Here is a 12,634-nt window from a genome sequence, read left to right as displayed (position 1 = left end):
TTTCAAACAGCTGAACATGACAAATTCCATGTAACTATCACTGATAATGCCTATCGACAGAGCTGCTCTGTGTAGGCTTATCATATTATTTCATTTTTATTTACTGAACTTGAAAAGGAAATGAAATAACTCCAAAATGCTAACGGGAATGGTAACTAAAATAACACAGTTGATTGCTTAGTATGTAGAAACACCCGCGATCTCCTATCTGTAGCAAATAGCTTTAAGGGGCATGAAGTGGGATTGTGATGAATGGGGGTGGTTTTACTGCTGATTGGAATTTGGTTTGGGAATTGTCTGGATAGCAAGAAGGGCTGTGGCTGCCTTGGCCAGGAAGTTTCCTTTAATGAATAATTCAGAAGCATTTCTGCAAGCTGTAAGCAACGTTTCCAAAGCTTGTTTCCACATTCTGGAAGGAGTTGTTTCGCTTAATGCTGGAAAATCCCTTCTTTATGGTTTCAGAAGAGTTTTACTGCATGTCACTCCCCATACATTTCAGCAGTTCTATTCATGTGAGAAATTCATATTGGAGTTGGAAAGTTTATGCATCAGTGCTGCTACAATTGATACTTTTCAACTCACCACTCTATTGAGTAACCCAGCTTATGTAAGGTACGTTGCTATAGAAATATGGAGAACTATGAATTAGACATTACAAGAGAGATTAACAAGTTAGGGGGGGGGAGAGTTGTCTTCAGGCTCAAGATTATTTCAAAATTGCATTTTCTTTATATATATTTTTCCTAATGTTCCAGAAAGTAATATAAAAATGACATTTTTTTAATGAGGAAAAACTTAAATAGCTATTTGTATTGACTTTTTAAAGAAACATTATGTGAAATGAGTTTTGGGATGAATCCAAAGATCAGCGCAAGGAGGACAGTAATGGACTTCAAGGTGACCTTAGTCAGATGGACAAGAGAAAGAAATTCTCTCTTTTAATAACTCTGTCAAACCTACTTTAAGGCGTATAGGGTAGTCCTTGGCTTACAATCATTTGTTCAGCATTCAAAGTCACGACAGTGCTAAAAAAATGGATTTATAACCCATGCTTAACATTATGGCTTTTGCAATGTCATGTGAACAAAATTGGGGCATTTAGCAACCCATCCATACTTATGGCTGTAGATCACTCCAACTCCCCTCAACTGCCTATGTACCCCAGTCTCTGCCCTTTGGCCACCCTGAACTCCAAGATCCATGCTATCCTGTGCACCATCACCCAACCTACCTGTCCCCTTTTCTTCCTCCTGCTGCTGCCAAGGCAAGGGCAATCTGCCTGCTTGGCTGGATTTTGGCTGCCGGTGGGAACAGAAAGAACCAAAAAAAGGAAGAAAAAAAGCTGAAATCTGTCCCTAAGAAGCAGAATGCCAAACTGCCCCTTTGCAAAAAGATCATGGAGCAATCCTCCTCCTCTTTCTTTCTCTTCCTCCCATTCTCCTCCTCCATTCCCATTCTCCTCCTTCCTCTATCGTTCTCCCTCCTTCATCATCCTCTTCCTCTATCCCCCTCCTTCTTCCCCTCCCATCTTTCCTCCATGAGCTCAACGTGGCCCTTCAGTTTTATTTTTGAAACAGCTATCCTGTTCTGAGCCAAAGTCACAAATAGTTAAGGTCAACTTGGATCTACTTTCCCTGTTCTCCATGGACGCTCCGACCACAATGCCATTCACCGTTCATATTTCATAAAATGAATTGTAAGGAGGCTGGACAGTATTGAGCCCGATGATGTTTTCTTAGTTGAAAAACAGCGCTATAAAATGCAAAGCATTGGTTTAATAATAAATAGATTGCTCCTTTGTTTCTGGTTCTCAAGGGAGGCGGCTAGAATCCCTAAGGCAAACACTTGCTTTATAATCCCCCAGCCGAGATTTCACTTTGTGGTTAACATTGGTAATTGCCTGTAGTGAAGTCTAGCTAGGAACTGCACCAAGCTGTACTTATCTTTATTTAAGGGGGAAAAGAACATTATTTCCAGGGCTTTCCCCGCATGGCGTCAAATGACATCCTTTCTGAGTGTGTGAAAGGAAAAGAGGAAATAGCCTGATTTGTGTGTTCAATTTGCTTCACAGACTCTCCTGAGTAATCAGCTCAGGAGAATTTCAGTGATGGTGGCCATCATTTTACACACACACACACACACACACACACACTCCAACAAGTTAGATGTAGGATCAGGAGACAAATGCATACAGGTGTTCATTTTAACTATGCATGCTTTAAAAACAAATTGGTGCTACTTCAGCTTGACATGCCCATTAGATTAAGTCCCTAAGTGCTTCAACTGAATCGTTGTTTATTCTCTTTTTGACTTAAGTGTCTGATTTTCATTTTTTAAAAAGAAAATTCAGCTCACTCTGATCATTTGAAGGCCACTGCTGTAGACCTGACTTAAACACAGAACTTTTATGTAAAATGAACAAATTAACTTTATTAATAGGGCGCATATGTCAAGTATCTGACATATCTGACAAGTATTAATGCAGCACCATTTGTTGGCCAAATTGTGGGCTGGCCCATTCAAACTGGTTTTGTTTTGTTTACTTGATGCAAAGGAGCCAATTAATCACACAAGGCAAGGAAATTACAAAACCTGTTTATTCTGCACAGAAACAAAGACTTGTTCTGCCGACCCAAGTCAAAAATTGGGAGCCCAATACACAAATTAGCATAACTTTTATAAACTTCTAAAGAACAAAAACGCATGATCCTTAACAAGCAGTAGGCAACAAGCAGTTCATACCCCTCCCAGTTCAGCATTACAGCCCCCTGTCCTTTCCTTGCTGGTTGATAAGATTGGCAGCTGAATAGGCCAAACTTTCTATCTGCCACAAGAAAAAGGGGACTTAGAATTGACTGCAGCCTGTTACGAATTTTTCGATGACGACAATCTTTCATGATCCTCCCAGGAACGTATAGGCAGACCACGAGGCTGAAAATGGAAACAAAAACGGAGTTTAGAAAAAAAATGTGGTTCAAGCCAGCCACGCTAGTTCTGCACATTTACTTAAAATGGTAGCCCAGTTTAAATGCCCAGCGATGGAAGCTTCTAAACATTATTAAAAACAAACTATTGGTGTTGCATTTATTCCACATAACCAATCAGTAATCTGTTTTTCATTATATGTACAATATCTGTTTTGATAGGTCTCTGTTTACAAAATTGGGACTTTCTTAGCTTTTTCAATGTAGGGTTTTTAGCAAGAGATTTTAGGGCCTGGTCATGACTTGACATACCCATTTAATAAGGGACCATTCCATAAATGAGAGATAATTTTCTTGTACTCGCAGAATTTTATTTTAGAAAGAGGAAGAGTCCAGTAATTCACATTTCTACTCTTTCAGACTCTAAAAAAGCTTGCAGGCGTAATAACTCATACGGTCTGACCATTCTTTCATTATATTAATGCCATAGTTGCTATTAGTTCCTGATACAATAATGTGTAACTTGTCTACCCAGCAGAAATTTTCAGTCCTGCGGCCAGTCCTTTCATGGTTTGTTTTCATTAACCTTTTACATGTTTGAGTAGAGAGTTCACTCTTAGATATTACCAGGGAAAAGGGGTTTTTTTTCCCCCTGCAACAGCATTTATTTGAAATATCCATACAACAACACGTATCTCTTTCCTGCTTTCCAACTTGGAAAGCAGGCAATAGTTATTTTTCAATTAGCCTGCCAGAAGTTCCAGGTGCAAGAATAAGACAACGCGTTCTTTCTATACAGACACCATATTTTCATATCTGTAAATTGTAGGCTATACGTCTTAGATTGGTGAAATTTAAAGATAGCGTATCTTAAGAATGGAGACAACAGCCGTACTGTTAACCTCTTTTTAGTAGCAGCCACATCCATCAACCTCAAAGTCGTGCTTAACCCCAGATAGCATTTGTAAGATACTGTCTGGAAGACTTCCTGCTCTGAACTGCACATACCAAATGTGCTTTTCAATATGAAGTTATCATAGGCGCCCACAGTCACCTCAGTGAGATGATTGGCCCATAAACTTAATAAATAATAAATAAATTGTAAGAAGGGTGTCAGACCACTGTTGCATGATTTACTCCTTCTGAGTTTGCAAATAAATTGGTGGGCTATTCAGTACTTCTCAATATGAGTAGCACAAAACACCATTTATGTAAATGACGGCCTTTTCCAGGATTTGCCATTTTTCTCGCTAAAGAATTCCTGTTTACTTGTTGTTGAGAACATTTATACCCTGACCTTCAAAAGAGCCTTTCTGAGAACAGTTCGCAAATGAAAAATAAAAATACAGTAATACAGAATATATTTCTGTGCAATTCCCAGGGTGCAAGTTGACAGCTGCCTTTGTGATTGTTAGTGCTGAGAAGCTAGTGATTTTATCCACATCTGATTATTGTACAAACAAGCAACAAATTGGTCTCTCAAGGCATAATTTAACATTTGACCAAATTGACAGTATTTTGACATCCTGAGTGCTGCAAACTACACTGTTGATTCTCCACTTCTCTTACTGATTCTGAAAGCATTGATGTAGTAGAATAAAAAATAAAGTGGAGTATGTAGCATTTCCACTGTCCCACAGCATTTTACAAAGGTGTTCCCTCTTTTTTTGGTGTTAATTAAAGTTTTCTGGAATTAAAATTGCACCTTCCCCTGCCTTCTTTAGTTAATTTACTAGCATCTAGAAAATAGTAAAGAGTGAATTTTTCCAACATCTAATTTTTTTAAATGACCACAAGTGAAGAAGTATAAATATTGCTACTGCAACTCAAGTAGACAGAAGGCCCTTTGAAATGTTCCTAGCTTTAATTAATACATATGTATGGGACACAATATGAAATGACATTTTCCAAACAACATAAATTATTAAGTCCATATGTATGCAGGTTTGTGTGGAGGGTTTGTGGGTTTTCCTTACAAAACCAACAATGAATGCACCTCAACTGTAGGCAACTTTTCTGGTCTCTTCCAAATCTTCTTTTTAAATTCAGATAACATCGAAAACAAAATCTCTTCATGATTTGTAGTGTGTGTGTGTGTGTGTGTGTGTATTTGCCCTACAATTTTCCCATGCAATTTATGATAAAAATTATCAATCACCTTAGAGTCATGTCTGAAATCAAGTGGTTAATTCTCTATACAGGATGTTCATGGGCTGATAGTTTTCTATATGTGACTTGCAAATGTAGATTTTTTTTCAAGAAAGTAATGTTTGGTTTCAACTTTTATAATATTAAGGACGCTATTGATGCATAGTTAAGGCTCAGTGATGTTCTGTTTTTGTAGTATGAATTTAAATACATTCGGTTTGGTCATGAACATCCTCATTCAATATACAGTGATGGGTGTTTATGCTATATATATATTTTCAATTAACTTGTAGAAGATTCAAAGTTTGTATCATATTAAATATTCCATTACCCCAGGGTGCAGTAGCGGCAGTTGTTTTATTATTAAAATGATTAAAATTCCTGATGTTTACATTAATAATCCACCATGAATTTTGAAACTAGAAATATTTTGAACTATTCCTCATACCTCACTAATTAAGTTGTATAATTGGGGACATATAGGCAGTAGGATAGTTCAGTTCAGATGCTTCGTTATTATGTCAGAAAGGGTTACCCAACTGCCTGATTGTTTTAAATTATTCTAATCATTTATGTCTAACGTGTCTATTAGTACTTTTAAACATCTACATCAGTGTTTCTCAACCTTGGCAACTTGAAGATGTCTGGACTTCAAGTCCCAGAATTCCCCAGCCAGCATTCGCTGGCTGGGGAATTCTGGGACTTGAAGTCCGGACATCTTCAAGTTGCCAAGGTTGAGAAACACTGATCTACATATTAAAATTTCCACATGTGCAAAAGAAGAAATAAAGATGGTTATTAGCAATTTGAAGCATCTGTCATTTCCAAAAGAAAAGTAAGGAAGAAAAAATATCTCTTTGATACAGAAGTAAAAAAATATATATTAAGTGATTTCCCCAGATGTCTGAAACAGAATTATGCAAAAATAGCTATCTTTATCTAGCTTATTATTCTAAAATGGCATTATCCGTGGTGAGCTGTACATATTTTAAAATTATCCCACAATGTTTTGGCAGAAAACATCTTTTCTCCGCATTGGACTTCCTTAAAATCACTGCAATGGAAGTGGAGGCTGCTGGATCAACTAGTAAACAGCACTATCCGTAATAAGATCAGGAACCTTCCTGGCACCGAATGGAAATTAACTGTGCTTTTCCTATCCCCGGATGCCTGATGGGTCACAAGTGGGAGCAATGCTCGCTCACTCACTCTGTCAAAAACGCAGAGATCAGTTTGATCTCTTTCAAAAGTGCATTATCAGGCTGTGGCATGACATCCAATCAGTATGTCTGAATGTTACAATAAAGATAGAATTTCATGGTTTCTGCTTCTGATCTAGGCTGCCTTGAAGGCCGACATCAGATATCCTTGGACCTCAGTTTAGATTGCAAGCGCATACCTGCGACATTTTGCAAATATTTAAGCAAGCTTGCCCGTCCGTCCGTAGTGCAGGAGTCGACCCTTCTGCACTTGTTTATCTCTCATAATTGATTTCAGAGAACTCCAGTCAGTAGTTTAGCTGATCTTCCTTCTTTACTGCCCAAACCTATTAAATAGAAGCCTAGAATATCCAGTCATGACTGATCAAAGAGGTTAAACTTCCCACCCCTGGGAATCTCAGAATGCTCATTAATGTTTATCTTTTTTTGGGGGGGGGCTTTTGAATGGGAAGGACATGAGATTCACTCTTCCCTCGTGTCTAACTTTAAACTGCCAGAATGAAGCCACCTTCTTAGTTTTGTCGTTGGCCAAAAGTGAATCACCATCGGTACATGATCCTGGTAGTAGCCAACATACCAGCAGATGGGCCAGACTGGTATGTCTCTCCACGTTCTTCAGATAGCATTTTGCTATTCGCTAAGAGTCTCCAGTTGAGCAGCTTGGTTTTACATCAGGCCCTCCAACTCTCAACCTATTCAGGGTCCTCCAGGTAGAATAAGGGAGGTCAGATCCTTCAGCCATATCCTCCTTTAATGCTATTTCTTGCTCGATGGTCTCCTTCCTCCATCTTTTAATCCGATTTCGTTCTTGTGTACCCTCAAGAATGAGATTCAATATATTTACAGGAATTTTAAAGAAGGAGAATTACTGTGCAAATAGTATAATAAACCAAATAATAATTAATCCAAAATTAAAAATAACAGAGCCCATGAGAGAACTAAGCAGGAGAAAGTAATGAACTAGTTCCACTCTACTAGAAACATTTGGTAAAGTTCTGGCCACATTAAATTAGTACCGTCATGACCTTTCTATCTGGGTATTAAATCCTTGTGTTTCCCTAAAATGCAATACATAAAGGGAGAATCTTCACAGCCTCTGAAATAAAACATCCATGGTTGATCATTTGACTGCAGCTTGTTGATTGTAGTTCATCCACATTTGGAGAGCCATAATTGCATCATCCCCAAAGTAGATATAGTTTTATTCTACACCTAGACATTACACACTAATATACAATAAAAACACGAATTTGCAAAGGAGCATCTTGTCATATTGAATCTGTTCTTGGGAAAAGTAGGGGTCAAACTCAGCTACCATCTAAACTTGTACAAATAATTATCAGATTGATTTCTTTATCAGTAACTTGGCAATAGTGTGAACTATCTCAAATAAGTTTAGAACAAAAATTAATCAAGGATTATCATGTTTCTTTAAACCACTACAGAAGTTACATTCTAGAAATTATTTAACAAAAATCTAATTGCACTGTTTTGGAAAAATAATGCTTCATTTTTTTTCTGGATGTCTAGATAATTATCCAGTGATACAGTTAATGCTTTGTTACAGTGGAGGTTCAATTCAAATTAATGCTAAAGATTTTATTTTGTTTTTTACTTCTTTAATTTCAGGTTTGGATTCTCTGACAGGGCATGCATTTGCAGGTAAAGTTACAGCTAGCCTGGAATTATGTTGTATATATGTGGTATAATATAACATCTTGTTAAATGTATTTGTGTGTGAATGCAGGATTTCTTGTGTTAACAATCATATGTTTTGTATTGTCTATGAAGCATGTCTGAATAAATATTTGGAGCAAATAATTAGTGACAATTTATCCCAAATCTTACAAAATGGAAATTGACTTTTTTTTTACTACAAAAGTCAAATTCTTACAATATAATTATTACAATATAATTTAATATTTGCGTAGTGTCTAAAGTATTTGCATTAACACAAAAATCACACATATATTTTAAATCTGGGCCATTCTACAAGAAGCCGTACCATGTCAAATTATTTTTGAAAACCTAGAAGCTTTCCAAATAGTTTGGTCATTTCACTGATTGTTGTTTGTGTTTGCTTAAAAAGTGATCAACTTTCTTTTTTAAAAAAAGTTTCTATTTATTTGACTACTATACCTATTGCTGTTTGTGATTATCTTGAGTTTGGTTTCAAACCAGGTTAATAAAAGGGGGGAAATGAAACATTTGTTTTTACCTCCATCTACTTTTCTACAATATCTTCACATTAATCTGTATCTACTAGCTTTGAATTGTTATGGATAGCTAGTTGTGAATAAAATAGCCCTAAATAGTAGAACTACTTGTCAATCAATACCTCAAACCATCACTGCTGTCAAGGAATGTCCCAGGGAATGAAAGAATAGCAATAGCAATAGCAGTTAGACTTATCTACCGCTTCATAGGGCTTTCAGCCCTCTCTAAGCAGTTTACAGAGTCAGCATATCGCCCCCAACAACAATCCGGGTCCTCATTTTACCCACCTCGGAAGGATGGAAGGCTGAGTCAACCTTGAGCCGGCGAGATTTGAACAGATGAACTGCTGAACTAGCAGTCAGCTGAACACTGAAATAGGAAGAGAAATAAGCTCAGGAGCCCTAAACAAACAGGGATAAAGGTAAACAAGGAAGAGTTATTGTTCTGCCCTCACTACACGTTACTCTGTGTGCAGATTGAAATGCAGCTAAACCAGCGGTGGGATTCCAAATCTTTTCCTAAGGTTTTTATGAGAGAGCACTTTGCACGCGCCTGCACACTTCACGCACGCGTGCAGCACTCAAAGACCGTCCTCGATGTCAGCGCTGGTGAGCTGAGCTGTTGATTACCTCAGCTGAGGCGCGGCAATCCACTCTGCCGCATGAATCAGCTGAGCTAAAAAAACAAGGGAATGTAGGACAGGGACTGGCGGGAAAGGGAGGTGGGGCCAACCAGAAGTGGTGTTTGCCGGTTCTCCGAACTACTCAAAATTTCCGCTACCAGTTCGCCAGAACCGGTCCAAACCGGCTGAATACCACTTCTGAGCTAAACCCACCTATCTTCCAATAACAGACCGTGTGCGTTGATCTGGATACCTTATTAAAGGAACAGGATGGGTGAAACTGGGAAAAATAGAATACATTCAATAAGAACCCAGATACAAAATAGGCAGCGTTGAGTTGCTGGTGAGCATAACAATTAACAAATACAGATAAATATAAATCTCACCAGCGATGCCGTGTCTATGGGATGTTGACCTTTGTCCTCAGATGAACACGTGCCACGGATTAGGCTGGATTCTTCCTGATGCTTCTGTTTCCTCCAAATGCTAAAGGAAAGGAGTCCGGCCTCCTTTGGGATGAACTTGTTTTGGGAGTGAGGGTTTTGGGATGGATGGCCCTTAAAGGGCCCGGTCAGCTTCCAAATAATGCGGATTGGTATTTGGCCCCGGCCACTAGATGGGGCCAGAGAACAACCACAGTATGTACAGGAATTATATCTGGCAACACAACAGTTATGCATTTAGGAATTCAGAGTCTCATGGGGAAAAAATATTTCAAATTCTTGTGAAAGAAAAATCCATTTGGCTTTTGTGTGCTACTTTAATGTTGTACAGTAACTCCATGAAATTGGATTTTATAGCCCAGAGCAAATCCTTAAAGGAGATAATTTAAATTAAAACTTGGGGAAGTGGTCAGCTAGTTTAGCTTAGGGGCAGAATATATTATTAATTGGATAACATGGGATTGAAGACAACTCCCAACTTCATATAAGTAAGGTAGAATGAATATATTTCCTAAAATAAATTTCAGGAATATATTTCCTGAATTTTTCATCATACCTGATTGAACATCCATAATATAAAATGAAAACTCCCCCCCCCCTCCCTCTTAACCATCATTATTCACATGTGCAGCACATATTCTATGGTGAAACCATCTTCTATCGTGTTAAAAGCTTGCAAATTCTTTAGGCTTTTTTTTTTTAAGGGAATTCCAGATTCACTTACCCCTTTCTCCATATTCCAAGCATAGTTCTTCCTGAGCATCCAAACAGGTCACATTAACACCATTGAAGGGACACAGGGTACCCATGTGCTACACATCTATTCAGGGGGGGGGATTCACTTACCTTCCCTACCAGTTTGCAAATGTGAGTGTTTGCTCACTTCCTTCGCTTGCATGGGTCCCATCCGCGCATGAGCTCAGCCTTCCACACATGCGCTTTGCCTTTTAAAAAGTGCCTAAATGGGATGGCATAGAGCTGGGGCTGGGGGGGCGGGCCCACTTGGGGTTTCCTCTACCAATTCGGGGTGAACCGGTCCGAAACGGCAGAATACCACCTCTGCATCTATTGTTTAACTGAAACACAGTTTACAACATGTGAACATTCACGCTGAATAAAGTTTAATTAAAAATAGGTTCCAAACCCTTCTGATAGAAAGAAAAGAGCAAAGGATGGGAAAGTCCATTGTCTGCAGCGGTTCATTCATCACATTCATCAAGATGGTGATTTCATATGCTGTATAAACTAGGCCATTCTTGACAATCGATTCATTAAATAGCTGAATAATTTTCAGAGAGTACGGCTGTTAATACCTCTAACAGCAGTACTGTAACTTCTAGTAATATAATGGTGTAATACCATTTTTAAATCCTCAATATAAATTCATTTTAGGCGCTGCTTTGTTGTTTTGGAATCTTAAGCCAGAGATTTAGAAATGTGAACCATATTTAATAAGAGCCGGGTTTATAATACACATGTAAACTAGAATCCTCTATTTTATTACTCTAAATATATTTACTAACTTTATTACAGAGCGGGTATATTTTCAAATTATAATTTTTAATACATGTCATAAATTTTGTTCTTGGTTTTAAGAACTTTAAGAACTAAGAAACAGGCTGGAACTGTGGTTCTGTTGCATAACAACCCGCAAAGACAAATTAGATTTGCTAATTAATATGCTGTCTTTGATTTTATGTCAGGCTGTTCTGTCTATAAGGCCCCTAACACAGCTAGCAATTAAAACATTTTTCCCAAGCTTTGCAGAAGAAGAAAAGAAAAGGCAATCGCTGGTAAGAATGGCGTGACCATGACCATGTTCATTTCAATCCTGCTAATAATAAGTCAAGAAAGCAGATAGTTGCAAAAAAAAAAAATCATTGGTGATTGAAAACCATTTGACTTTTAAAAGAGGTGCTGTCAAGGAGGGATTTATATTTCTGGACCCTCAATAAGAAAAAAGAACCGAAGTGGTGCAGTGGTTAGAGTGCAGTACTGCAGGCCACTTCAGCTGACTGCAGTTCTGCAGTTCAGCAGTTCAAATCTCACCAGGCTCAAGGTTGACTCAGCCTTCCATCCTTCCAAGGTGGGTAAAATGGGGACCCAGATTGTTGGGGGCAAGAGGCTGACTCTGAAAACCTCTTAGAGAGGGCTGTAAAAGCACTACGAAGCGGTATATAAGTCTAAGTGTGATTGCTAATTCAGAGCATATACAGTAGTTGGCAACAGGTTCTCTGTACTAGTTTAATAGCATCTTGAAATTAGCCTGAGAATAAATAGCCAACGAATAATAGAAGCTAATGGTATATTATAGAAAGGCTATAGAAAGAGAGGGAAGATAATGATAGGGTGTATGCAACAATAGCCAGCTGTTTCTTTTCAAAGAAGAAATGCAGTTGTCATCATAGTTGAGATTGACAGCAAGCTCTCACGGCCAGAGTCTTCTCATGTAAATCATAGATTTCACCTAAATCGGGGGGAAACTCTAGATCTAGCAGACTCTCCTAGCGAAGAGGTGAACAATTCTATCACATTAGTTTATTGCAGTATTCTTTTCAAACATTCCTGTAACAGCAAAGTAGAGGAAGAAAAAGCGTTAAAAGCCAATAAGTCTTAAATATGTATTGGATGATGGTGGTATTTTTATTCACCAAGGAGTAACACAGGGCAAAGAAATAACAGGGTAACATCTTTGACTAACAACTTGAGATCCATTATAATGTTCCCAGCAAGGTTTATTTTTCCCCCTAAATCCAGTTGATATGTAAATCCAGTTGATATGTAAATCCAGTTGATATGTAAATCCAGTTGATATGTAAATCCAGTTGATATGTAAATCCAGTTGATATGTAAATCCAGTTGATATGTAAATCCAGTTGATCTAGTCCTCGCAAAAATGGTTTCATCTCTTTTGTTATTTTGCCTAATGCACCAATTTTGCTATTTATGCAAAATCTTTTCCCCAAACTGATCTTGATCATTTGATCTCAATATTTTGTATTTTTTTCCAATTCTTTCTCCTTGGTTCTCCTGTCTCTACAGTAGCTATTGCTGCATGTA

General features: G+C 38.0%; 1 protein-coding gene across 1 annotated transcript in view; it reads left to right on the top strand.

Moving 5' to 3' along the window:
* Nucleotides 1-12,634, top strand: part of DLGAP2 (DLG associated protein 2) — a 313,806-nt gene that overhangs the window by 162,565 nt on the left and 138,607 nt on the right. Inside the window, exon 3 of the mRNA XM_087718987.1 lies at nt 7,922-7,954. The gene's annotated coding sequence lies outside the window, so the exon portion shown is untranslated. The remainder of the gene's footprint in view (nt 1-7,921; nt 7,955-12,634) is intronic.

This window comes from Thamnophis sirtalis, unplaced genomic scaffold, assembly GCF_051295495.1.
Source record: "Thamnophis sirtalis isolate CommonGarterSnake01/CBP01778 unplaced genomic scaffold, rThaSir2_p1.2 scaffold_6, whole genome shotgun sequence".
Lineage (NCBI taxonomy): Eukaryota > Metazoa > Chordata > Lepidosauria > Squamata > Natricidae > Thamnophis > Thamnophis sirtalis.
This window is presented reverse-complemented; position numbering and strand designations above follow the sequence as displayed.